The sequence below is a fragment of the Heteronotia binoei genome, chromosome 7 (genome assembly GCF_032191835.1).
Source record: "Heteronotia binoei isolate CCM8104 ecotype False Entrance Well chromosome 7, APGP_CSIRO_Hbin_v1, whole genome shotgun sequence".
Classification (NCBI taxonomy): Eukaryota; Metazoa; Chordata; class Lepidosauria; order Squamata; family Gekkonidae; genus Heteronotia; species Heteronotia binoei.
The window spans coordinates 92,515,395-92,542,953 of NC_083229.1; positions in this window are offsets into that span (position 1 = coordinate 92,515,395).

The following is a 27,559-nucleotide window of genomic DNA, read 5'->3' on the forward strand; positions in this document are numbered from 1 at the left end:
CACCTGTTTCACCAGTGCCAGAAAGAGAGAAAAGTGTGATCAGACCCAGCATGTCACCTATCTGCTTCAAAAGACAATCTGACAGCGCTCTGACCTGGATAGCCCAGGTAACCCTGATCTCGTCAGATCTCAGAAGCTAAGCAGGGACAACTCTGGCAAGCATTTGGATGGGGGAGACCTCCAGAGAATTCCAAAGTCAGAAGGCAGAGGCAGGCTATCAAGCCACTTCTCTGAATGTCCTCTATGCCCTAACAGGAGTCACCAGAGGTTGTCAAGATTTTCAGGCAGGGCATCAGTGCACACACACACACACACACACACACACACACAAATGCAACCCCCACACACACAAAAATAAAGACAAACTGATAGCTTAATCTACTCTAACTTTTCTGCTGCCAAATTAGAAATATGATCTGAATGTATTGATAATATAACATTCTAAGTATATCAGGGTGGTAAAAATAAAAGAGGAAACAGGAAAGGTGGAGATTTATTTGTTCTTAAGTATCCCCTTAAGTGTGTAAATATGTAACATGGATGGATTTGCATGAAATGCTTGTAGATAAAAAAACATTTGAATGTTTAGGAGTTAGATGTAATCTAAAGTGCAGGTTCATTGGATTTGAATGAAGACCCTTGCTTAGTTCCCCCATCTTTTACATATTTTGGCTTGAAGATAAATAGCCTAGCTCTACTTATTGAATATCCTAAAGTGCTATGCATCAAGAAAAATTACTGTTAGAGATATCTGAGCAAATTTGTGTATCACATTACATTATTTTTTATGTCAGCCCGGAAGATGTATGACTCTTCCAGAACGTATCTTCATGAAGATTTAATGGATTATTTTTAATGAGTAAGCTTTTCTCCCCCTGGTATTTTTATGGCATGTTAATAGAGACTAGATAAAGGTGATAAAACTATTCCCCTCCTTCCACAATGTTTGGTTAAAAGTTTAAAGAGAGTTTTTGCCCTCCTTCCAACAGAAGAAAGAGTTAGACACAGAAGACTGAGTTAACTAAGGGTCACTTTATTTAACTTCCAGCATGCTTAAAACATCAAGGGCCAAAACTATTGAGGCATGGTTGATGTTTGCAGAAACTATGCAAAGTATGGATGTGCACTCAGATATTTCAGATCCAAAACAGTGCCCAAAATTCTCTGATGATTTTAGGTTTTATTATTATTGGAATTATTTGAATGCATACCCCTTATGCAGATCTATCTGGGATTGTTGCCAGGACCAACGGTTAGTGTGGCAAAAAGTGCCTGCAGGCCCTGTTTCTGACTTGCCCTCCTTGGGGTTCCCAACTCCCTTGGAGGGACTTTTCATTTCTCACTGCCAGTAGCCGCTGCCACCACCTGATCAATATGGGGTGTCCTGCTGAAAGGATTAGGAGGACTTCCAGTTCCTCTTCCCCATTCAGAGGCCTTGCCTCAGTGTTTCTTGCTAACACCTGGCTTCCACTGGGACAAAACAATGCCTGGTGTGCCCCTGGGGGAAGGGTCAGTTGCCAACTACTTGCCTTCCCTCCTCCTGGGGCTCCAATTAAAATAGCATGTCTGAAACAGTGGGAGTCTATGTGGTACAGAGCATCACTGCCAGAATTAAAAGTTCAAATTATTTATTAAAAAGAAAATGCTTACAATCTTCTGTTCTTCTCGGCTATATGCGCTCTAACAGTTGTTAAACTAGGACAAGTTCTTTTGCTGTTGTAAGCTACAGCTCCCTATTAAGTTTTCATTATTTTGAGGGTTGGTCCACCACCCTATGCCAGCTGCATGGTCCAAAATGGAAGCCTACTTCCAAACTCAGATAAGAGGGTTATTCAGCTCAGCATCCCAAAGAAAAGAGAGATCACCTTCCCCTTGCAAGGTGATTTTAACAGAACTTTGTCTCCTCCCCCTCAACCCCAGTCAGTCCAGGTCTCCAAAGAGTTGCTTCTTCAAGCCTCCCTAATGACTGACAATTCCTTTGTCTAAATCCATTAGCATCTGTATGAAGGTGAGTTGATGTGCCAATGAACAGATTTCTTCTCTGATTAGACGTGTGTGGGGGGGGAATCCCGATAAAGCACATAGGGAGGGCTTTGCTGAATGCCAGCCCTCCAGGAGACAGTGTATTTATCCACAGTTAGCATCAAATATTAAAATTGTGTGGATGCTGATGCCATCTAAAAGCTGTTCAGTTGAGAGCTATATTGGTGGTCTATTAGTCTATAATACAGCCAAATCAGAAGCTGTTTGCTTATCATCTCCAAGAGTCCTGGTCCTGTACGAAAAGAGTGAACATTATAGTTTCCTCTAATGGAGATTTTTCTTTTCATGTACTCTCTTCCTCCTCAGATCTCAGGAACTAATTGTATCATCTTTCCTTCTGGTTTCCCATGTAGTCATGTGTTCATCCCAGAAAGATCTGCAAAATCACACTCAAATGGTAGAGATGACCTTAATACTAATTCCATCCTATAATATACACCATCATTGTTTTTGTTTAGACAAAGCTGACCAGGAAATCTACATCATTACTATTATCAGTTACACTTTTAAGGAAAGAAAATACCCTAGAAGATGTTTATGATCCATTTTGCTTTACCAGCTAATTTCCTCAACAATAGGCAATTTGGTATGCGGAAATGATGATACCCACGTCTTGAATTCAACAGGAGCTCACAGAAGCACAGCTCCTGAACCTTTCTGACAGTTCCCTCTCCTCCTCCCCACCTTATCCATTGAATAGTAGGTGCAGCTGCATAACAATTCCTGGATCAGCTCCAGTACTTATTTTTCTACAAAATGACCCCTGATGATACCTTACATGTGTTATAAGGGCTGCATATGGAAGAATTCTTTTTTTCTTTAGCAACCATGTTACCACTGTAACATATGAAATGATCCTTGTCTGATTTCCCAGTCACCTTACCCCACTCTCATGTTCCTTTTTGAGCAGGGCTTCCTTCCACACTATCTGCCCCTGTGCTGCAAGTAACGTCGGCGTTTTCAGACAGCAAATAGAAACCTCTAAAAGCCAGTTTCTGTTTGCCATGGGAAAATGCCAATGTTACTTGCAGCCCTGGGGCAGATAGTGTGAAATCTGAAGGAAGCCTCGCTGAGAAGAGAGCGATGTAGGATGAATGGGAAATTGGTGACTGTCTCTTGGCCAACACTTGCTAGTAGTTACTTTGTTCCATATGAAAGCATCCCTTTGTATCCATTAATAGCTGCTAAGCTTTCTAAATTAGTGTACGGCTATCCTTTCACTTTTTAATGAGATCTGTAGATTGGCGAGGGCCTTCTCAGTCCTGGCCCCAATCTGGTGGAACTGTCTAGATGACATCTGGGCCCTGTGGGACCTTAAGCAGTTCTGCAGGGCTTGCAAGTAAGATATATTTTGCCAGGCTTTTGGCTGAGGACAGCAACAGTTTGCCATCTGGCTGGCACCTTCTGTCTTCCATCCCCCCCCCCCCCACCAGACACTCTGTAAGTTTTACTCCCCTCCATCCCTTATGACATCCTGGCAGTCCAGAATATAAACAAAACCTCATAGGGTAACATTTGAGTTCTTGTAAATGTTAACTTAAATTGTTGTGTTAGTTTTTAAAAAATTATATATTATTTCACAATGTTTGTTGTACATCATCCAGAACCTGGTTTAAGCTGCGATGGGGTGATTAATTAAGTCACCATTGTCATCATCATCATCATCTCAATGTTCAAAAAAAATATCTTCAGCAAAAACTTTTAGGCTAACAAAAAAGCTCCCCCCCCCCACTCCATGCTGGAACTCTATAGCAAACGAGACTCATTTTTCCACAACAGGTGATCCTGTGAATTTATCACACAGTGCTGGCATGACATGTTATCTCAAATTCAATTAATAATGGGCTATACCATTCCTAAAAACCCAGCTTTAATGCTCTTAAATTTATGGCACAAATCATAAACTCCCCTTAAAAACAGACTTCATTTCAGCACTCCTAACTGCAACTAAAAATGTCATAGCAACACACTGGAAAGACAAGCATATCCTATGGGTGCATCAGTGGTACCTTAAAGTTTGAGGCTACCTTATTTTGGATAAAATCTCATATTGAGTTACTTGACATGAAGATGGTATTTGTTCCTCTATCAAGATGGACAATTAGTCTCTATTGTTAGAAACCTCAACTGGCACTTTCACCAACTGTATCCAATCATCTCCCCATAGACATCAGGCATTATACTTGTTTCATTGATTGATTGGGCTGTACACCTAGAAGTGAACTCTGAGTTTTTTAACTTAATTTAGGAGACATTTTTGCATAGTCAAAAGTTGTAATTTTGCTTCATCTGTTACTATATCTTGTCATTTGGAATGTATGTACTACAATTGCAATGACCTTGTTTTATTTGTACTCTAGAATGTTGCTTCAAACATATTGTAATAATAACAGATTAATGAAAAAAAAATAAAAATAAAAAGATATGTGCTTCAGGTTGCTTTAACATAGTATTCCAAGACCCACACTTAAAGCTAAAAAAAGGTAGATAAACTATTTCAGGGACAATCTCATACATGTGCACTCTCACACTGCCTTATGGGAGTTGTAGTTTCTCTTTTCTTCTGTAGAAACACATTGTTCCATTTCAGTTATGCATCTGACTGCGCAGATGTGAAGAGAATGCAAACTGTGAGTGATGTTGTGCTTCATAAGAATGTCACTCTTATAATCTGACCAACACCCTTGGACAAAAGTGGCTTCCTTCTTGGGTAATCAGGATGATTAAGTTCACTGAATGGGAAGTCACAAAAAGTTATCACAAGATACAGCTCTAAGTTCCAAACATAATTTATTGTTTACTTGTTTTAACTTTAAGCCTCTAGTGCATGGGAGGCCAAATCTGCTTAACACAAGAGCCACATAGAATAATGTTTGAGAGCTGTAAGAGGAAGGAAGGAAGGAAGGAAGGAAGGAAGGAAGGAAGGAAGGAAGGAAGGAAGGAAGGAAGGAAGGAAGGAAGGAAGGAAGGAAGGAAGGAAGGAAGGAAGGAAGGAAGGAAGGAAGGAAGGAAAATAGATGGGAGAGATAGGTGGAAAGAAAGCAACTTTAACTTTAAATGCATTCTCTAAGCTGCCAGCTGGCTTGGATTGGAGAAGTGGTTTAAAGAGAGAAATGCCTTCTCCAAGCTGGCCAAAGGGGTGGTGGGGGCTTTGAGAGCCACACAATCTGTGTGAAAAAGCCATGTGGCTGCCGAGCTGCAGTTTGACTACCCCTGCTTTAGTACATGTGGCTACTGCACAGGTACAAAGCTATAGTCAGCGTGTTCAGGTCAAATGTCAAATAACAACATTGAAGTGATCCAGGCAGGGGGATCCACTCATGCAGAAATCACCAGTATCCTCAGAAAACCCTTGGGCCCTACTGGCAAAGGCCAAGGCCACCAACTGTGTTCTTAAGGATTTTACCGCTAAGCCCCTGTTCTTCAAATGCACACAAATATAGCATTAGGTGTGCGACAGGGAGGGGCCAAACCTCTTGCAACCCTACCTGTGCTCTGAAAGTACTAAACTGGGCTGCGATTCTGTCATACGCCTGCCTAGTGCTAGGAACCAGAGCTAATTGAATAGCCTTATTTGCCTCAACTCGCCAAGCCGCCATAGCTCCTGGGGCATCCATGCTGGCCTGGGGTCCGCTTCTGGAGCCAATTGATGAAACCTCTCCATCTGCTGATGAGACAGAGCATTCGTTACCCCATTACAGACTCCAGGAACATGCTTGGCCAGGAACAAGATGTTCAAATGCAAGCAATCCAGAGTAAACTCCCTGACCAGGTTCATGACAGGCTTGGAATTTGATGTTAGGGTGTTTATCACATGCACGACCACCAAGGTGTCGCACCAGAAGTGCACAACGTGGTTGGCCAGGTCTGCCCCCCCCCAGCCATACTGCTACGACAATGGGAAAAAATTCTAAGAACATTAAGTTCCTACAAATGCCACTGGCCAACCATTCCTGGGGCCACTCCTCCGCGCACCACTGTCCACGAAAATATACCCCAAAACCAATGGAGCCTGCCGCATCCAAAGTGACCTGCAGCTCAGCCTCAATCCTTATGTCATCCCGCCAAAAAGAGATACCATTAAACGATTCCAAAAACTTTCCACAAACCTTCAAGTCACTCTGCATACCCTTGGTCAACCATAACCGGTGGTAAGGAAGCCACAAGGTGCCCATGGCGTCACACAGACACCTCAAAAAGGCCCTACCAGGGGCCACCACCTTGCATGCAAAGTTAAGGTGACCAACTATTTGCTGCAGCTCCAAGAAGGAAACCTTTTCTTTACCCTTCAAGATGGCTGGTCTGGCCCTCAGCCTGGAGACCTTGTCTACTGAAAGCCGTGAAGCTTGCTGCACGGTATCCAATTCAATCTTTAGGAAGGTCAATACTGGGACGGGGCCTTCTGTTTTTTTCATGGGCCAGGGGAACTCCCAGCTCCCCTGCCAACCGGACAAAGGCTTCTAGGAGGCGGGCACATTGCCCTGACCGTGTAGGGCCAGAGAACAGAAAGTTATCAAGGTAATGAACCATATCATCTGACCCCATTCTGTTCCTAAGGGCCCACTCTAAAAAAGTACTAAAACACTCATAGGCAGAACAGGACACAGAGCATCCCATCGGGAGTGCTCTGTCCATGTACTATTGGCCTTTGAATTCAAACCCCACAACTCAAAGTTGCCAGGGTGAACTGGGAGAAGGCAAAATGCCGACGTAATGTTGCATTTTGCCAGCTCAGCACCAACCCCGCAACAGCGTACCATCCTGACTGTTTGGTCAAAGGAAGTGTAGTGGACTGAGCACAGGCAGCCCGGAATGGCGTCGTTCACCGACCCACCCCTAGGGTAGATGGTGAATTAAACGAACTTCACCCGCTGATTTTTTGGAAATGACTCCCAATGGGGAAACCCATAAATTTGGCACCAGAGGATTTGCAAAAGGGCCCAAAATCCATCCCTCTGCACACTCCTTAGCAATTTTTTCCCAAACCACGTGCTCTAGCCCTACTACAGACCTCAAATTAGATGCCATGGCAGGGCCCTGCAGGTCCTGAAAGGGGATTCTAAACCCAGACTTGAAACCCTCCCATAAATACACCCTGTCAGCTATTTGGGGGTATCCAGACAGGAGCTGCTTAAGCACTCTCAGTCTGATGGGACTGGATCCTTTGCCATTATGCTGCACAGCACTCCCGGGCTGCTTGCTACCACCTTTGGGCTTTGTTTTATTACATGCAGAAAAGGCATGTGCCCACCACATAGCAGGCACTCATGCTTGTATTTGCATGTCTTCCTGGCACACACTCCCTGTGAGGTGTACTCCGAGCATAACAGTTGAACTGACTGCCCCGCTGAACGGTGGGGTCCTGAGGCTGCTGCCTGCTTGCTAACCAAATGACCACTATCTGATCGATCACCAGCATTTGACTTGGCTGGAGACATCAGCTGCAGCCATAGTTGCTGGTTAATCTGGTCCCATGGCATGTGGGGGTTCAATGCTGTGTGCATACGGAACTCCTCATCATACAGCAGCCAGGCTGCCTCCGAGAAGTCCGTATATGCCTTGTAAATAATATTGCAGTATTGAAAGAGTGGTGCTGCCCATACAGGCTGGCACACGCTATGACCCCCGCGTAGATAAAAAAAACCCAGGCAACCAGTTGGCCCAGTTCCTCTCAACCTTCCTCCTCTTTAGCTTCTCCTCGTCATCAAGGTCCTCCTTGTCCTTTTTTTCCAGTTTCCGGTAGAAGAGGCCGAAACATCCACATACTCCTCTCATAATATCTTGTTCCATGTGGCCGCCATAAGGTGGTCACACAGGGGCATGGCAGTGTCCCCAAAAGGATAAAATTGGAAGTGGACCGACCCGTAAGTGGCCAGGGGATACCCCCAGGTGCCCCACGGGCGATAAGGCCAACCTGGCTGTGTGAATAGGTGGGGCTGCTCCCCCCATGGCCCCCTGCTGAGCAGACAGTCCACCACTGAGTGGCAGCATACTGGTCTGACCAGGGAACTGCTCAGGACTCCACATGGGAAATTGACTAGCTACCACAGGGGTGTCAGCCTTGCCGAGAGCCAGCTTGCCAAGCGGTAAACCAACTCCGCTCAGTCCCTGTGTCCCCATGGACCACCCAGCAGCACCTGGCATGCCCTGTGAGGTTGGAGGCAGGTGCCCCCATGGCCAGGCTTTACTCTGTAGCAATGGATTGGACTCACCTACTGTTTCCGGTGGCGACGCTGCCACAACGACTGACACGCCACGCCTGGGCTGGCTAGGTCCTGGTCCTCTTCTGGTATCGACACCCACCTCCTGGGGTTCCTCATGTTTCTCCTCCGGTTCCAGCTCATCTGCTTCGCCATGATCACCCTCCTCAGGCTTCCTCTGCAAAGCAGAAAGTGTGGCCAGTACCTCCTTCTTGAAGGTTCTGGTAGAGGTCCTCACTGCCTTCCTATCCCTGAGAGGAGGCAAGGGTCCCACCTCCACCCCTCAGTCCCTTTCAAGAATGTGTAGCTGCTCTATAATTGCCTGTCTAGTGGCAACTTCTCCCGGAGGAATGGCCCTCGAGTTCCCCCAACCAGCAGGCCTCTTCAGGGACTGTTTCCCCTTGTGTGCACCCTGCCCCTTCTTGGGGGGCATGGAGAAACTGGAATGGGCCCAACACCCCCTGAAACGCAACTAATAATGGGGTGGAGAGGGTACCTGGGCCTGGTAAGGCCTCCCCGCTAAAGACTGGAGGGGGGGTAGAGGCACACCTCACGCCACCCACTACCCACCCTGCCTGGGGAACCACTGCCCATGTGAAACCAGCCTCCTTAAAGAGGAAATGATGGGAGGAGAAAAAGGGGAGGGGAATGATAGCCTCACAGCTGCCACCGATGACCCGCTCCCGATCCTTGCCATGCTTCCTGCGCAACTGTCAACTCCGCGAAGCAGGGAAAACGGGGGGGGGGGGGGGGCGTGCTAGACAATCACTGCTGACCCACTCCCGGTCCTCGCGGTGCTTCCCACGGCAACCATTGACTCCGTGGTCGCCCAAACGTGCCGCTTGCAGCCACTCCTTCACCTGCTACCAGCTCGATGCAGCCTGAGACGAGGACACAGAACAGCATCCTGCTGGGCCAAAGAAAAAGAGCAACTGCATGCTCTTTGGGCGGGGCCAGGGCTTATGAAGCCCTCGGCCTCCAGTCCCCCACTCAATCCCTGGATGGGTGAGAGTGCGCGCCTACCTTGCCTCCTTCCGGGGGAGCAAAATCGGCCCCCAGCCTCAGCCGCGTTTGCGGCACGGCTGGGAAAGGGTCGTATTATATCTTCATAGATTTCTTTGCAGACATCAAAGATCTATTATCTCAGCAAATGTGGCATAAAGACGTAAATTGTACAGAAGTTGACTGACTTTATCATGAAGCAGGATTGTTATCAATCCTAGCAGGCATCTGGCTATGTTCACTTTGATTTACACTGCTGAGCACTTTTACAGATGTAAACCTCTTTTGCCAGGACAAATGGAGTGGTAAATATAATAAACTAGGTGTTCTGTGTATAAGAAGAAGAACTGTGTCAAGGCTGAAGTCACGACAGAAAGGAGGGGGGAAAGGTTCCTAAGATACAGCCTTCATCTCCTCTAAAGGATGGACTGAAGACAAAATAAAAGTATTTCTGGGGAGAAAGGAACGGCCATAAAGGCAGAGAAAAAACAGCCCTGCTGAGGTTAATCTTTTTATTTATTCTTCCCCCTCCCTACACAAAAGGCATCTCAGCAAACACTGGCAGATGTCACCCTTACAGGAAAAGTGGCAAGCGGCCATCTCACTTCTGTTTGTGACTTCTTTCACCAGAGTCAAGCTGTTTTTTCCACTCCATTCAGCATGTTTGTGAATGCTTGATTTGGTCAGAGGAGGAGGGAAAAAAGGACAGAAAAAAAGAATAATTCAATGGAAGGTCAAAATGGCAATCTTTTTGCTGGGTCCAGCTTCCTTTTATACTCTGACATCTGGTACCCATTACCAGGACAAATTGGAGCCATTCAAATCGTTAGGGGGGGAGAGTGTTTCTCTCCTTTTCATGCTGCTCTGGCTACAGATTTTGAGAACAGGAACTGGAGCTCTGAACAATGCAGCATAGCAATAGATTGGCCACACTTATTTTGCAGACATACACTGCAACAAACACAATAAGTGATTGCTCTAAAGATGGACACTCCATGGTACATCCCTCACACAAAAAGAAGAAAAGAAAGAATTATCCTGATGAGTTTGCACTTAATTTTCTGCTTGTTACAAAATGAAGTTCAAATTTTAGGATTCATATCACTGTAGCCTCTAGCCTTGATTACACTGCCCATCAATCTACCAGTGCATCACTAGTGAAACTGCAATTTGTAGCTATGGTTGTACATATGCCCTAGTATCATTGCAAGCCAAGCATACCAACTGTATACCAGGGCTCAGCTTCACATAACATCCTTTCCCATGCAACATTAGTAAACTAGGCCATGAAATCCCTCATCTAAGGGCCCAAAGTGCAGAGTTAACAACCCTATTCAGTACAGCTGCTATAGGCAGCAACAGATCTTAGACATACAATCTATACCTATAAGCATGATTTGCTTCAGAGAAAAGGCAATATATTATATCCAATTGGGCTGGATTTCACCAGGGAGATAATAACTTATCAATTTACACTCTTTCTATTAAAGTACACATTAGCTAGCTAGCTAGATAGATAGATAGATAGATAGATAGATAGATAGATAGATAGATAGATAGATAGATAGATAGATAGATAGGCAGGCAGGCAGGCAGGCAGGCAGGCAGGCAGGCAGGCAGACAGACAGACAGACAGACAGACAGACAGACAGACAGACAGACAGACAGACGTTCTACTGGGAACCCTTCAGTCTTGATGAAATAAAGGGGGAAAGAGTCACAGACACTTAAAAATAACTCTGTTGCTATGGCTTAGACCAGGGGTGGCCAACGGTAGCTCTCCAGATGTTTTTTCCTGCAACTCCCATCAACCCCAGCCATTGGCTGTGCTGGCTGGAGCTGATGGGAGTTATAGGCAAAAACATCTGGAGAGCTACCGTTGGCCACCCCTGGCTTAGACAACAGTTTAGAAAAAATAGTGAACTCTACTTATGGAGTAAGAGTGATGCTGTGCTTAGTGAGAAATTATGTTATCAACATCATTCCATCCTCAATGGATTAGGGAATGTGGGAAGTCTCTCTGTTTTAGCTGGACTTAAAGGAAGCAGCAATTCAAATGGATGCTCTGGTAATTTGTTTAATCCTCTGGCTAATATATAGAACAAGTTATGATTTATTTTCTATTTGCACTGTCTTGCAAGATATGTTCAGATGAGGAACCCTGTTGGTCTGAAGCAACAGAACAAAATTCAAGTCCAGTGACACCTTTAAGATCAACAAAGTTATTCAAGGTATAAACTTTTGTGGAAGTCACCAATCCATACATATAGGTAGAGGATGACTAGCAATTAAGAATGCAACTTAATGATGTTTAACAGAGGCAAGGACCAAACAGGAACTACAAGTTTATTTTGTATGGTCACAGTCTGTTTGGATTTAATTCTGAGTGGAAACATAGTAAAGCAAATAAATATATCAAAATTGGAGATTGATGTATAAATGTATCCTAAATTAATTGTGGAATGCTGAGAGTAATTAACTGAGACTGTATTGTTAATGCTCCATCCATCTCCTATCCTCTCAAGCATGGAGGCAACTAACAGCTTCCTTTTCTTTAAGGTGTGGTGATTGGTTTTACAGTGTTATGTCTCCTCTTTCAACAAACCAGAGGAATACATTCTGGTCTACCATTCCAAATTACATTATATTTTGCATTAAATTCTACTATGCATTGCATTACATTACAATCATTATTCCAAGAAGAGGAAGAGGGGAATGAAGTTTGTGTGCACAGACAAGTGGCTTGATAATTCTGCACCTAATTAGATCAATAAGCAGAAAGACAAATAACTACTTGTTAGGGAACAGACATAGATTTAAGGGAAGGCGGCTGAGACAAGAAGAATCTTGGCTCCCTTCCAGTCTGCATCCCATCCCAACGGTAGCAGGTAGTGGGGCCAGGCTGAATTACTCGCCTCCATCATCGGTGTTATGCAATGCCAGGTCCATAAATAATAAGACCTCAGTATTTCGGGACTTCCTGCTTGAGCAAGGTATGGACCTGGCTTGCATGACTGAGACCTGGATGCGAGATGGGGAGACAGTAGCTCCCCCAGGATACTCAGTCTTTCACCAGTCATGGACTAGTGGGCAGGGAGGTGGCTCTATTCATATGGGAGGCTCTCCAGTCTCCAGAGATTGACGACATCGAATGTGCTGTAGGACAATGTAGGACATTGGGGAGGGTTTGGCTTCCTGGGGATGTACTGTCCACCTAATACACCAGCCAGTGTCATTCTGTCCCCAATGGAAGCCATAACAGGCTGGGCATTGGAACACTCAAGGCTTTTGATCCTGGGTAATTTCAATGTCCATGCCGATAATGCAAGCTCCATTCAAGCCAGACCTAGTGTCATCCATGGTGACACTGGGACTCTCCCAATATGTAACAATTCCCACTCACCAGGCTAGGCACATGCTGGATCTGATCTTTGCAGTGGGAGTCTTAGTGGACCAGATCACTGTAGAGGCAGTGCCATGGTCAGACCACTATGTCCTGAAAGCCTGTATGGATGTTCCATCTCGAACCTGTTTAGGCAGCGAGCGTATTTTTGCTTCCCCACAGAGTCAAATGGACCCAATGAAGTTCCGGATGACTCTATGGGATCCTTGGCCCTTTGGCAAGTCTCTAGATCAGGGGTAGCCAACGGTAGCTCTCCAGATGTTTTTTGCCTACAACTCCCATCAGCCCCAGCCAGCATGGCTGCGCCTGATGGTTGTTGTAGGCAAAAAACATCTGGAGATCTACCGTTGGCCACTCCTGCTCTAGATGACTTGGTTGTGTCCTGGCATGACTGTCTCTCTATGGCCATCAATGAGATTGCTCCCTGGTGCCGTCTGCGCCCTCATGGTATAACCTGGAATTGCGGCTAATGAAATGAAGGCTCAGACAGCTAGAGAAGCAGTGATGGCATACTCAGGATGAAGTGACTAGAACATCCTATAGAGAGCTTATGAGGTCCTATGAGATGGCAGTCAAAGCTGCAAAGAAAGCTTACTTTGTGGCCAAGATTGCATCTGCAAATTCACACCTGGCACAATTGTTTAGTATAATTTGGTCTCTTACAACCTTGCCACAAGGCAGACCAAATGTTAGGGAACTGGATATTGGCTGCGAGGCTTTTGTGACTTTTTTCATGGATAAGATCTCTTCACTCCGTCACAACCTCCCTGCCACACTTGAAACAGTATGTGAACTCAAGGCTCCATGCCTGTCTTCCAGATCAGTTTTGGATCACACTACAACACTCAGGCTGGAGGAAGTTGACAGAATCCTCTCCACTGTGTGCCCAATGACATGCAATCTGGACCCTTGCTCATCCTGGCTGATTAAAGCTTGTTGGATGGAGCTACAACATCCAATATGGAATATCATAAAGAGATCCCTCTTGGAAGGGCTTCTCCCAATGCCTCTCAAAGAGGCAGTGGTCTGCCCTCTCCTGAAAAACAACAACACTGGACTCGACTGAATTTGCAAACTACCAGCTAGTGTTGAACTTATCCTTTTTTGGGTAAGATCATCGAAAGAGCAGTAGTGTTACAGTTGCAGAGTTTTCTGGAGGATGCTTCCATCCAAGATCCCCATCAGTCTAGTTTCTACCCAGGTCATGGGATGGATACAGTACTGATCACCCTTGTAGATGATCTCCAGCAGCATCTGGCCTGTGGCGGTTTGGTGGTGCTGATGTTGTTAGATCTGTCAATTGCATTTGACACAGTCGACCATCAGCTACTGACTTACTGGCCGTTTTCGCACTAGCGTTTACTCCGGCGTAGCACCCCATTTACCTCCGGATCTTTTCCTGGTTTTCCCACCTGTTGCTCCGGTGCTGCGGTTTGCTCCGGCGCTGCAGGGGTTTCACGCCAGAATATCTAGATCCACCTCCTTCCGGAGTTTTTGAAAACCTCCGGATCCACTCCGGATCCACTCCGCGGAGTTTTCTGTGGGAAATCCATCCACGCCGGATCGACTGCTGTGTGGGCGGCACCCTCTCCCTTTCCGTCCTCCCACCCCATCCACCCCCTTGGCCAATCATCAGCCTTTCGCGGCGCTTCCCCAAAGTGCCGGCACGGCCATTTTTTTTTAAACTTCACAGTTTTGCGTAATAGCGATATTTCGAAAGAAAGAAAAAAAAACCCTCCTGGAATAGCCTCAATTGCCACTTCAATTGGTTTCGTTAGAATTTTTTTAAATTATTATTGACTTTAGTTGCGTTATTTCGCTGTTGCGTTATCTCGATAATGCAAAAACGACCATTGTTGGGGGGGTGGGGGAATCTAGTGCCGGTGCGGGCCAAAGCGTTCATGTGTGTGTGTTTTAAAAAGGGAATGCCTCCCTCAGCTGTGCCACCAGGATTTCTGGACCTGCACAAAATCGCCATGTATAAAATGGGAAGTTGGAGTCCTGCATTCTTCTCCCTGGCTACATTCCGCTCGGTTAGAAAATAGACGCGAGCTCGCTCTTCACACGCGCCACAGAAGGGGAAGGAGAGAATGGGGCGGGGGGGGGAGCTCTGGCAGCAGGAATCAGTCAGGTCCCCGTTGCAAGCGCCAGCCGGGGAGGGGAAAGAGAGCGGAGGAAATCCCAGCTTCGCCACCCGGGAGGGAGCGAAGGGAAGAAGCTGCCACACACACACACACACACACACACAAACCCCTCGATTTCTCTCTCTTCGTTATTGCGATATTTCGCAACTTCAGAATTTGGGGGGGGGGGAATATAGTGCTAGGATTCTCCACTGTGAATGCTTCTGTTAATACATAAAGGGCTGTGGAGGATTCTACAGCTGCAGCCAATCCATAAGCAGCACCAGCACACGTGATGCGGTTTGTCCACGAAAAGAAGGGGAGGGAACAGCTCGATGTTACGTTAGTACGTCCTTACGCAACCAGACTTGCGCTTAAAAAAAAAATGATTGACAGGGCATCGAACTCAAGTCAATGCCAGTGGGAAAACGATTTGAGCCGGGGCTTCAGGGAAGGCGACTCCGCAAAGAGTCACTAGTGGGAAAACGAGAAAAATGATCCGGACATAATTGCGCCGCGGAATAAGGGGAGCAAACGCTAAGTGCGAAAACGACCACTGTCTTGCCAGCACAGGGATTCAGGGGTTGGCCTTACAACAGCTCTTCTCTTTCCTACAAGGTCAGGGACAAAGGGTGGCAATTAGGGGACAGTCATACCAGAGACACCTGCTTAACTGCAGTGTGCCTCAGGGGCCGGTGCTCTCCCCGATGTTGTTTAACATCTATATGCGCCCCCTTGCCCAGATTGCCTGGAGGTAAGGGCTGGGTTGTCATCAGTATATGGATGACACCCAGCTTTATCTACTGATGGATGGTCTGACTGTTTCCCAAAAGAATTTGGACCTGGTGCTGCAAGCCATGGCAGGATGGCTCACATTGAATCAACTGAAGCTAAATCCGATGAAGTCAGAGGTCCTTTGCCTGAGTCACGGCAATCCTGACAGGGAAGTCCCCCTACCAGCTTTGATGGTGCGCCACTTACAACAGCACCCAGGATCAGAAGCTTGGAGGTGCTACTGGAGCCTTCTTTGACAATGGAGGCCCAGATAGCAGTCACTGCCAAATCTGCTTTCTATTATCTCAGGCAGGTAAGATGGTTCCCTTCCTTGAGTGCGGTGACCTGGCAACTGCAATCCATGCTATGGTCACCTCAAGACTGAACTACCGTAATGCCCTCTATATGGGGCTGCCCCTGTCCCAAATCTGGAAATTACAGCTGGTGCAGAATGCAGCAGCCGGACTGATATTGGGACTCCCCATGCTGGAGCACATACAGCCGGGACTGGCTGCCCATGGTATACCAGATTCGCTACAAGGTGCTGGTTAGTACCTTTAAAGTTAAATATGGCCAAGGAACTGCCTACCTTAGGGACTGTCTCTCCCCACATGTTCCCCAGAGGGTACTTAGAACTAGAATGCAAAATTTACTATCAATCCCTGGGCTGAGGGAGGCAAGATTGAAATCAACCAGAGAAAGAGCCTTTTCAATCTTTGCCCCCCATTGGTGGAACCAACTGCCTGAGGAGGTCAGAGCCTTGTGGGACCTTGCCCAGTTCTGTAAGGCCTGCAAGACAATACTATTCCAGCTAGCTTTAACTGAACCTGCCAAGATATAAAATCTAATAGGATGTCTAAGAACATCGAATGCCATCTGTAGCTAAATAAAAATTAGCACCAAATTAGCACCAAATTGTTTTGTTTTAACTTAATTTTTATCTAAATTATTTTATTGTGATTTACTGTGTACTATGAGCCGCCCTGAGTCTGCTTTGGCAGGGAGGGTGGGATATAAATTGAATAAACTAAACTACTTACTTAATTTCCATGATGAATCATGCTGGGTCTGCATTATAAGGGCAAAATGTATGTTTCTGAAAAGCCAGTTCTATAAAAGAAGCTTTCAGTGGGAGTGAGATGCATCTATGTGCATGCACAGTTTCAAGGCAAAGGTGATCCTTCATTTTTTAGATTAAAGGAGTACGTTCTCAGACCAAAATTGTTTTGTTTTGTTTTGTTTTTTGCTGGCAGTTACTTTTAGAATGCTCATTCATTTTGTGTATGAAAAGATCATTGTTTTTCAGAAAATTTGGAAGGTTCAGCTAGATTTACTGATACCTGTAGAATACAGAGTTCTGCAGATGACTGCTGCAGTTAAACAAATATTCTGTTGTCATCTTCTGCCAGTGGGTGAAGATTCTCTTGCTTTGTTTGGCATTTCTTTAGTGATCCCTCCTTCCTAACCAATGGTTTTTTTGAAATGTCTTGTATAAGTTTTAACTTTATTTGTAATTGTCTTGATGATGTATGCTTTTTTGGGGGGAGGGGCTAATAGTTGTAAAATGTGTTTTGTCATGTAAATTTTAAATTGTTAGCCATCTTGGTGGCCCTTGTGAGGGCACAAAGGTGGCACATAAATCTTGTAAAATAAATAGATATTTTGCATGTACTAAGTGGAATGGCAGGATGGCTCAGACTGAATCAACTGAAGCTGAATCCGATGAAGACAGAGGTCCTTTGCCTGAGTCACGGCAATCCTGGCAGGGAAATCCTCCTACCGGCTTTTGATGGTGCGCCACTTACAACAGCCCCCAGAGTCAGAAGCTTGGAGGTGCTTCTTTGACAATGGAGGCCCAAGCTAACAATAGGAAATGACTTCATAAACTCTTGAGTTCTGTCAGAGGCTTTGACTTATGTGGCGGAACCGGCCCGATTCTGCCTTCAGACCCGGTCCCGTCAGCTCCCTATTGAGTCGCCAACTCCTGGAGGGAGCTATTTCTCCTCCTGCCCCTTGGGCTCGCTGCCACCACCTGCTCAGTCCCGGGGTTCAGATTGAGAGGAACAGGACTCCCAATCCCCCTCTCCAGCTGTGAGGCTAGGCCTCCAGGTCCTCTGCCACCCTGTACTTGGGTTTCACAGAGACCTCAGCACTTCTTTGGGGCACCCCTGGAGGATTGGCACCTTATCCAACTGCATGCCTTCCCCCTTTCCTGGGGCCCCCTTCCTAAAAACAGCGTGGTCTAAAGCGGTCTGGGGATCTATGTGGTACAGAGATTGACTGCCAGCATTTAAACAGTAAAAATATATTTATTTAAAAAGAGAAACAGATAGGAAAAGAAAAACAAAACAAAAACAGTTGCATTTAAAAAGTTAGCACAGCACAGCACCCGCACAGCAAACAGCCTGACAAACAAAATGTGTTATAAACGCGTCCTGCTGGCCCTGATCTAAACTTGCCCTGTCTTGTGAATTACTTACTTTGTCTTACTGCCTGGAGGCCTCATTCTCTTTTGAATAGGCCGCATGCACAGGCAGGAGCTCTCCCACTGGCAACCTCTTCCTTCGAGCTGCAGCTGAGAACTGACCTCTCTTCCTGCCTAACACATGGCAAGAACAAAAGCACTTCCTGCCTCTCTAGGAGATTTTCCCCCTAGCGTTGTTGGTTTGGCTCTGGAAGGGAGGGGGGGGAGTGAGAGGAAGGCTACCAAGCCTGCTGAGGGATTTACTGATCCCTGCCAATGAAGCACCAACACTCTAAGATGGTGTTTCTCCACAACTTATTTGACTCATCAGCTCCCAGTCCCCCTCAAGTCCCTTCCTCATTGTCTTTTCTCACTGAACTCACAACACTCTTCTTATTTGCTGAACTCTATTTATGCTCTATTATAGATTTCAGTATAATATATTCCCATATATTCTTCAAGCTAACTAGAATCCCAAAATATATATTTTCAATTGCTTCAGGAAAAATGCAGGGAATTATACTCTAGGTATGTAACAAGTTTACCCCAATAAATCATTCCAGCTACACTTTCTTTAGGCTCCATCTTCTTAAAGCTATAAATATCATCATTACATCAGTCATTTGAATTAAATGGCAACTCCACAAGGAGAGGCAATAAACTTCTGAATAACGGATTATAGAGACAAATAATGGGAATGCTGTCACTTCCTGCCCTGCATATCAACTTCCCAGAAGTTTTGGGCTAGCCATGATGATGGACTAGATGGAGGTAACTGACTGACTCAAAGATCACAATGAACAAAGCAAAGATAAGAGTGCTGAACTGTTTTAGAAATCAATTCTTCCTACTGCAGTATGCAAAAAAGAAAATTAATATGGTGGAGAGACAAGACACTAAGCCAATAGACTGAAAGGGAGGAAGAAAAAAGTTCTGATTAGCCATCAAATATGCACACAGCTACTTGCTCATGGTGGCCTTCAAGCATATTTTAATTCACTTGTTTCACTTGGGGGAAAGTATAGCCATTTGAGACATGAAAAGTATAGCCATTTGAGACATAGAAAGTAGAGACACAGCATTCTCTAGCTTTCAATGTCTTACCAAATGTTTATGGCAGCAGTAGAAGCAACAATGTTTCAGAATACTTGGAAGTATTATTTCCATTTAGTCACAAAGGAGCACAGAGAACTATTGAACAGGAAAGAACAGACAGGAAAGTTCACATTCCTCTGAGTCATCAGTTCCCTGCCTTTGGGCAAAGAAGTGTGCTCTAGCTTCAGTCATCTCATTGGACTGCTCTTGTGAGGATAAAATGAGTGGTTTCTATTGTAACCTGCCCTTCAAGAATGAATGGAAAAGAAACTTAATCACATCTGGTGAATAGAGGATAACTGATTCTCTGTGTCATTTTAATGTATGCCATGAAGAGAATCACATGACCTTTCCTTGGAGTTACAAGATCATAATTGTTTCTGAATATTGGCAGAAGAATCTATTGCTTACTGGAAGACATTGTCGTGATGCTGAATCTCTGATTAACAACAAAAACTCAAATCAAACTTTGGTTTCTGATCCACAAATTGTCCTAATCCTAAATGACAAATTGTCTCTGGAATGGGGACAAAGAAGAACAGATTGGATTTATACCCTTCCCTGCACTCAGAGTCTCAAAGTAGTTTACAGTCTCCTTTTACTTCCTCTCCCCACAACAGACACCCTGTGAGGTAGATGGGGATAAGAGAGCTCTTCCCAGAACTGCTTCTTCGAAAGCAGCTCTTCTGAGAACTGTGACTGACCTAAGGTCACTCAGAAGGTGCATGTGAGGAGTGGGGAATCAAACTCAGTTCTCCCAGATTAGAGTCTGTGCACTTAACCACTAAACCAAACACTGGAGTCTGTTTGTTAAAAGGCAGAGTCCACTGAATATATTTCATTCAATTAAGATATTCACCTGTTCCCTGTGTATACATATATCCTAGGGCCACATGCATAATACAAGACCAACATAGATAATATATGCTGGATCCAGAAGTGTACCTTAACCGCATCTTAACTGACCATCCATGTGAGAGTAGTTTTGTTAACAAATATGGTTTAAAGAGCATGCTCAATAAAAGTTTTTCCATTTTCCATCAAAATCCATTTTTTAAAAAAATCCTCCAATTTTACTATAATTTACAATAGAAAGCATAGCTATCCTAACAATGAAATTGATGAAAATATTTACCATAAATGATATATCTCCTTAGAGATATACTAAGCTGCAGATGGAAGTTTGCTATATGCTATTTCATCAGAGACTCCGATATACATTGCAGCAATAATTTGTTAGATACAAACGATATTGTTGATTTGTCTATAGATTCAAAGCATAATAGCAAATACTAGTCGACTTGGTGTCAGGAACCCTTTGAATAAAACTATAAAAAAATCTAGAATGAAACTACAGCTAACACATGTAGGAAGCAGAGGTAGCAGCAGTTATTAAATCTGATTATGACAATGATATGCCAAAATGATATGTCAAAACCACCGTCTTTCTATAAACTGCAAATGTATAATTTTTATGACATTAACCTAGGAAATAAAATAGACTGTCAACACATTTCACAGAGGTCAAAAATAATTGTTCTGTGTTTTTGATCTCAAGGCAGACCTGTGCTTCTTTTGGATGAAAGTAATGCAAGCTGCAACTTGTATGGTAATAAGTAGCTTTAGGCATATACCACCATAGTCTAGATAGGCTTAGGGCTATACAGCTGAATAACTTAAACTGATTATTTGCCCCATGGTTAGTATATCTTGAAAGACAATATTAAGTGTCTGAAACACTGGTAGAGTGTATAGAATATGCTGAGAACAAGAGGCGGGCCACAGAGGCCTGGTGGATGACGCCATGAGAGCTTGTAAGTGTCAGAACTGTTTAGAATACAGAAAAACCATAGAAGAACTCATCAAGAAAGGAGGTAAGCAAAACTGAAGAAACCAAGCCCCTGAAAATGAATAAATATCTACTTTTTTCTTCTATGTTGTTATTGCTGTCAAGTCACATCTGATTTATGACACCCCTGTAGGGTTTTCAAGGTAAGAGATGTTCAGAGGTTGTTTGCCTGCCTCCATGCTATGACCCTGGTATTCCTTGGTGGTCTCCCATCCAAATATTAGCCAAAGCTGACCCTGCTTAGCTTCTGAGATCTGACGAGATTGCTTCTGTTGCATGCCCTGAAACATAATGCCTGAAGCCACCACTTCAACAAGTATCTTGCTTCAATCTGTAATTTCTTTATTTTATTGCGGGGGCGGGGGGGGAGATACCTTAGCCTTGAATCATAGAATCATACAGTTGGAAGGGACTTCCAGGGCCATCTAGTCCAATGCAGAAACTTCACAAATACCTTCCCCACACACATCCCAATGTGAATAACCTTTGCTCAATAACCTTCCCCAATGACCTTTGCTCCATGCCCAGAAGATGGCAAAACCCTCCAGGACTCTTTGCCAAATTGACCTGGATAAAAATTGCTGACTGACCCCACAGTGGCAATCAGCATTTCCCTGGCCATGTAAGAAACAGCCACAAGAACTAAGCATTGATGCAACCCTTCCCACCCTCCGTCTCATGATCTGCCTAATTCACAGAATCAGCATTGCTGTCAGATGGCTATCTAGCCCCTGCTTTAAAACCTCCAAGGAAGGAGAGCCCACCACCTTCTGAGGAAGTCTGTTCCATTGAGGAACCTCTCTAACTGTTACTACTATCCAAGGTACCCACTACTTCCACCTTATCAGTCACATCTTCCCTGTTGGTGGGAATCAAGTCCACGATAGCAGATCCCCTTGTTTTCTGCTCCACTTTCTGGGAAATAAAATTGTCAGCAAGACAAGTCAGGAATTTATTTGACCTTTCATTTTTAGCATACTTGGACTTCCAATAGATGTCTGGGTAACTGAAATCTTCCATGATCACTGTGTCCCTTCTTTCTGAGAACTTTACAATCTGTTGTAGGAATATCTCATCTAAATCCTCTGCCTGGATTGGTGGTCTATAGCAGACCCCCACCACAATATCACAGCTATTTCTTACTCCTTTTATTTTATCCATGCTAAGGTTCAGTTAGTTATATTTTCTGACCTGCATTCTAATCCTAATTTGTATTTTAATCCCAGTTCCATGAAGATTAACAGAAGGTAAGTGGTACTGATGGACCAGAATATTGCCCACCACTTAAAGGATCATTATTACTAAAGGCTGATGACATCATACAAAATGCTTCAAAGATATATTAATCTCACTGGAAATAGGTTGCAGGCTCCTAGGATCCCTGTTTGAAGATAATTCTTGTGTTGATAGACATCTACAGAACATGTAAATTTCAGTCTCCCTCTGTGTGCTGGCTTTATTTATTTATTTATTTATTTATTTTATAACCCACCCTCCCCACCAAGGCAGGCTCAGGGTGGCTTACAACATAGAAGCATAGAACAATAACATTAATACATATTAAAATACATATTTAATAATTTACAGTAGTTAAAACAATTAAGACAGTTAAGACAGTTAAGACAAAGGAACAGAAACAGTCTATTAATTTGGTGTTAATCTGATGGTGACGGGCTTCCTCCGAAGTTCTTAAATGCCAGTCAGTTGCATGCTAACAGTCTTGCAGGCCTTGTGGAACTGTCCAAGGTTCCGCAAGGCCCTCACTTCATCTGGTAGCTGGTTCCACCAGCAGGGGGCTGTAATTGAAAAGGCCCTATCTCTGGTCGATTTCAGTCGGGCCTCCTTCGGCCCGGGGATTACTAGCAGATTTTGTGATCCAGATCTAAGCACTTATATCATGAATGGTTTTATGAAGGCAAAAAATTGAGCAAAACATGTTTCTGATAACCCTGTTATATCTACCAACACATTCTTAAACATTAAAAACAAAGTTGGGGGGAAAGTTGTATTTTGGCCAGGGATCTTACACTGGGGGGAAGCTTTCTGGAACTTTCTCCTCTCTATTTGGTTTACCTAGTAAAAAATCCCCTTTTCTTGAGTTGCTGTTAACAGCAGCATGGGGAGGAGAAGTCATGTACAATATGGAAACAAAAATATATATCTCTACTGTGCTTGATAGCAGCTCCAGCAAATGGTTTCTACAGGGCAAACGGTTTTGTGGGAAAGAGTTAAAATGCTCTTTTCCATGGCCCTGATCCAAAGTGACCTCAGTTGCTAAAAATGTCAGAAAAACCCAGTCAGGGATGTTCCTTATAATATGTGCTGTAGCCTTGACACAAAAAACTGCCTAGAAACACATTAACCAAGGATTTTGGATATTGAGCAGCTTCTGAGAGGATGTATGTTGCATAGTCAAGTGTGAGGAACAGCTCATGCACTTTCAGAGGAGGACTTACTAAGCACAAACCCTTTCAAGGTGAACTATCATCAATGCCTCCCTCTAAAAGCTATCTAACATCTATTCTTTGAAATGTTGCCTATCATTCTCCAGTCTTTGTGCTCAAATAGAACTACAAGCATCTGAAGTTTGACACTTTGCTGCAGTTAGTTTTAAGTTAAAATGTAGTCACTTTCCTGCTGATTTTGGCACCAGCAATCTGACATCTTTAAGCCGAGGAAGGCTGTTTCACATCTAAGTGGAATGACATTGTATCTTTAAGGGATCATTTCCCCCTAGCATCCTTCAGAGAAATTCTGTTTTCAACAGATAAGGGCATCATAAAATATTTTCCAGGTTGGTACATTTTGTTTTCTTTGACTGCATCTTTTCCCCCCCAGAGATAAAGAAGAAATGAACTATTCTTTACTGATTCACCTGTGTTCCCTTTGATTTTTTCTTCTTTTCTTTTCTTTCTTTCTTTCTTTTTTTACTACTGAGCTTTCAATGACTGGAATCATGGACATGCATTATGAGAAGAGCTTAAGATCATCTTTAAAAATAAATTATTTTTCATGTCTTTTCCTTGGTAAATTGTAGACATAAAAAGGGGTGATCCAGGTTTGAACACCTATATTTATATATATATATGTTCATTTCTGCATACATTTTTTAAGATCTGCTGTCAGTTCCTCTGTAGAAGAAGAAGAAGAAGATATTGGATTTATATCCCGCCCTCCACTCCGAAGAGTCTCAGAGCAGCTCACAATCTCCTTTACCTTCCTCCCCCACAACAGACACCCTGTGAGGTGGGTGGGGCTGGAGAGGGCTCTCACAGCAGCTGCCCTTTCAAGGACAACCTCTGCCAGAGCTATGACTGACCCAAGGCCATTCCAGCAGGTGGAAGTGGAGGAGTGGGGAATCAAACCCAGTTCTCCCAGATAAGAGTCCGCACACTTAACCACTACACCAAACTGTATACCCTGTCAAAAAGAAAACAGAAAACTCCAAAAGTTGAGCTAAATGGAGCTTTATTAATTACTAATTTGAGGGGGGGCGGGATGCATTTAACAGTTAATTTCGTTGCATACCTTCAGAGTGGGATATCCTATTGAGCAGTCATAAGGACAGCAAATGCATACTTTTACATCAATGGCTTTAAGTCTATTCTTCATTTCCTGCACATCAAACACGTGCATAGAGAAGCTGGGCATCAAACTTATCCCTCATGTTCTAAGCAACATTTCTTACATATTTACAAAACTGATATACAGAATAATAAATTCATAAAGGCAATAGCATAATAACATTAACATTAAAATATAAATGGCATATAGCATAAAACAACATTCAGCAGTCTAAAATGTCATTCATAAAACTGTCCATAGGTGAGCAGTAGACGATAAAATCAGCAAGAAAGATGGAACCCATCAATTTTAGGTCCAGGTAGAATAAATATTTTGGCCTGGATCTTAAAGGATAACAAAGAAGGTAGAAGTTGAGTCTGAAGGACAAGTGAGGAGATACTTCTGGAAAAAACATCAGGCTGGTTCTCTATTTATTCAACAGCAATTATTTAACAGCATAGATGACTTGCATTAAGCAGCCACAGGACTTTTTTTAGTAGCAAAAGCCCAGCAGGAACTTATTTGTATATTGGGTCATGCCTCCTGATGCCACCATTGTTTCACAAAAGCCCAGCAGGAACTCATTTGCATATTAGACCACACACCCCAATGCCAAGCTAACCGGAACTGCATTCCTGTGTGTTCCTGCTCAAAAAAAGCCCTGAACAGCCTTGACTTGCATTGGGCTGACATCTAATGGGCAAAGGATACTAGTCATCATGTTTCAGTGGTCCCCCATCTAATGGTCCCCTAGTTGGTTATCTATGCTATCATTTGTAATGGAACTGGATTTTCCTCTTGCCTATGAACAAGAAATGTTAGATGCTATGGGCAATTTAAAATTGCAGCATTTGGTAAAATGTGATATTACCAGTAATAGTATTAGGGAATGATAAGGAAATGTTAAGTTATGTGACAGTATAATTAAGTGAAAACAGGGTAGCAAGCCAGTCTTTATATAATGAGGTATTAGGAATCAGAGGATTTAACATGGTGAGAGAAAACCTGACATCTTAAACTTTATGCCAGTATATCATATCATATAATATGTGCCAATATACGAATTGATAACTTCCATGTTTTGATTTGTGTTTTTTCTTCTATTTTTGTCTCATGATTTTAAAATCGGGACATAAAACTCATAACAATGTAATTTAAATTACTCCATACTGAAGTTGTGACACCAGACAATTAAACACAGATTGAATTTGGAAAAGGGTTTTTTTTGCCGGGGGGGGGGGGATGGCGGAGAGGGAGCCACATCTACATCTATGGTTGTATGCCAGGAAGTTATTTGATTTGAAATTAGCATATCATGCTACTGACATATAACATGATTGTCATTATCTGATCCAACTGTGTGAATAAGCCTGTGAGTTCGTTTATGACATTTATATCTTGCAATAATGATTAATCATTTGTCAGCCATTGATGCACCTGTAAATCCCAAAGAACTATATTTAGAATAAATAAATACCATGAGAAATCTACACTATAGCCTATGGTAAAAAGTCTTCTATCTTAGAATGATTAGAGAGAATAGCATGAAGCGATGCGTGTTATACTGCTTAATACCATAGCTAGAATTTAATGTCTCAAAGAACATAGAATTCCATGTTTAATAATCTATAATATTTATTTATTTATTTTAGAATTATATCTAAAATATTTATTTTAAATTTATTTTGGACTCTGGGTGCCTAACAGTCAAGGTAAAAACAATTCAAATTACAATTATAAAAGAATAAAAACATATAAACAAAATAAAAACTACATTATTTGCTGCTATAAGAAGTTTTCATAACAAAGGCAGTTTCCCGATATCTCAGTTCTCTATTCCCCTTATTACCCTGTTAGCAGTCTTACAGATGATATTAGCGCGACATAACAGTGGCAGCCTCCTCTCATGTTAGTTGTTGTGGGCCTGTCAAAAAAGTTCGGTTTTGCAGGCCCTGCAGAATTGGGAGAGGTCCCGCAAGGCTCTCGTGGCCTCTGGGAGATCACTGCATAACATCGGTGCAGCCACTGAGAAGGCCCTAGCTCGTGTAGAGCTTAGTCTGGCCTCCCTTGGTACAGGGATGGATAACAGATTTTGCCATCCTGAATGCAGTACTCTCTGGGGTATGTATGGGGAAAGGTGCTCCAAGAAAGGGGCCAGCTGCCATACCCACCGCAGATGGAAAAAGGTGGACTTAGCAGTGGCAGCTACCTGGGCCTCCATAGTCAAAAAGTGTCGCCAGCAACAGACCTCTGCTGCCCCATCAACAGCTCACACAGACAGCCTCCCAGAACACACATCCTCCAAAGGCCACAGAAATAGCCAGGGAGCCACTGCCATAAAGTGACTAAGTGGCAAGGGCTGGCCCTGCTGGGACCATTTCCTCAGAGGCCATGGCTGCTGCCTCTTTCCTGTCATTCCTTCTCTCCCTTCTCCCCTCAGCCTTGCTCCTTACCAGAGGCTGTTGCTAGGCAACCAACTTCTGTCAGCAAAGGGAGACACCTGAGGTGAATAGAATGGCATGCAGTCCACCCTCCAAAGCAGTTCTTTTCTCCAGGATAGGGAGAGAGGACTGTTGTCTGGAGTTCAGTTGTGATCCCAGAAGATCTTCAGGTTCCACCTGAAGGCTGGCTACCCTAGGCCTGGCAGCACCCTCTGGGTGACTTGATGCCACCTGGCTGGCATGACTTAACTAGGCCTGGCTGCTTGTGCCTGTTCAACAGCAGCTCCTCTGATAGCCAGTGTGACTTAGTATTTGCCAACTCCAGGTTGGCAAATTCCTGAAGATTTGAGGGATGACACCTGGAGAGGATGGGTTTAAGAAGGGGTGGGACCTCAGACAGATACAACATCATAGACTTCACCCTCCAAACCATCCACTTATTCCTCTGGAACCATTGTTGCCAATCTCCAGGTGATGGTTGGAGATCACTCAGAATTACAACTGCTCTCCAGATGACAGACATTACCCCCCTTGGAGGTGGTGGGGGGGGAGTGAATGCCTTCATTTGGGTGGATGGGTGGGAAGACAGCAAGAGTCAGGG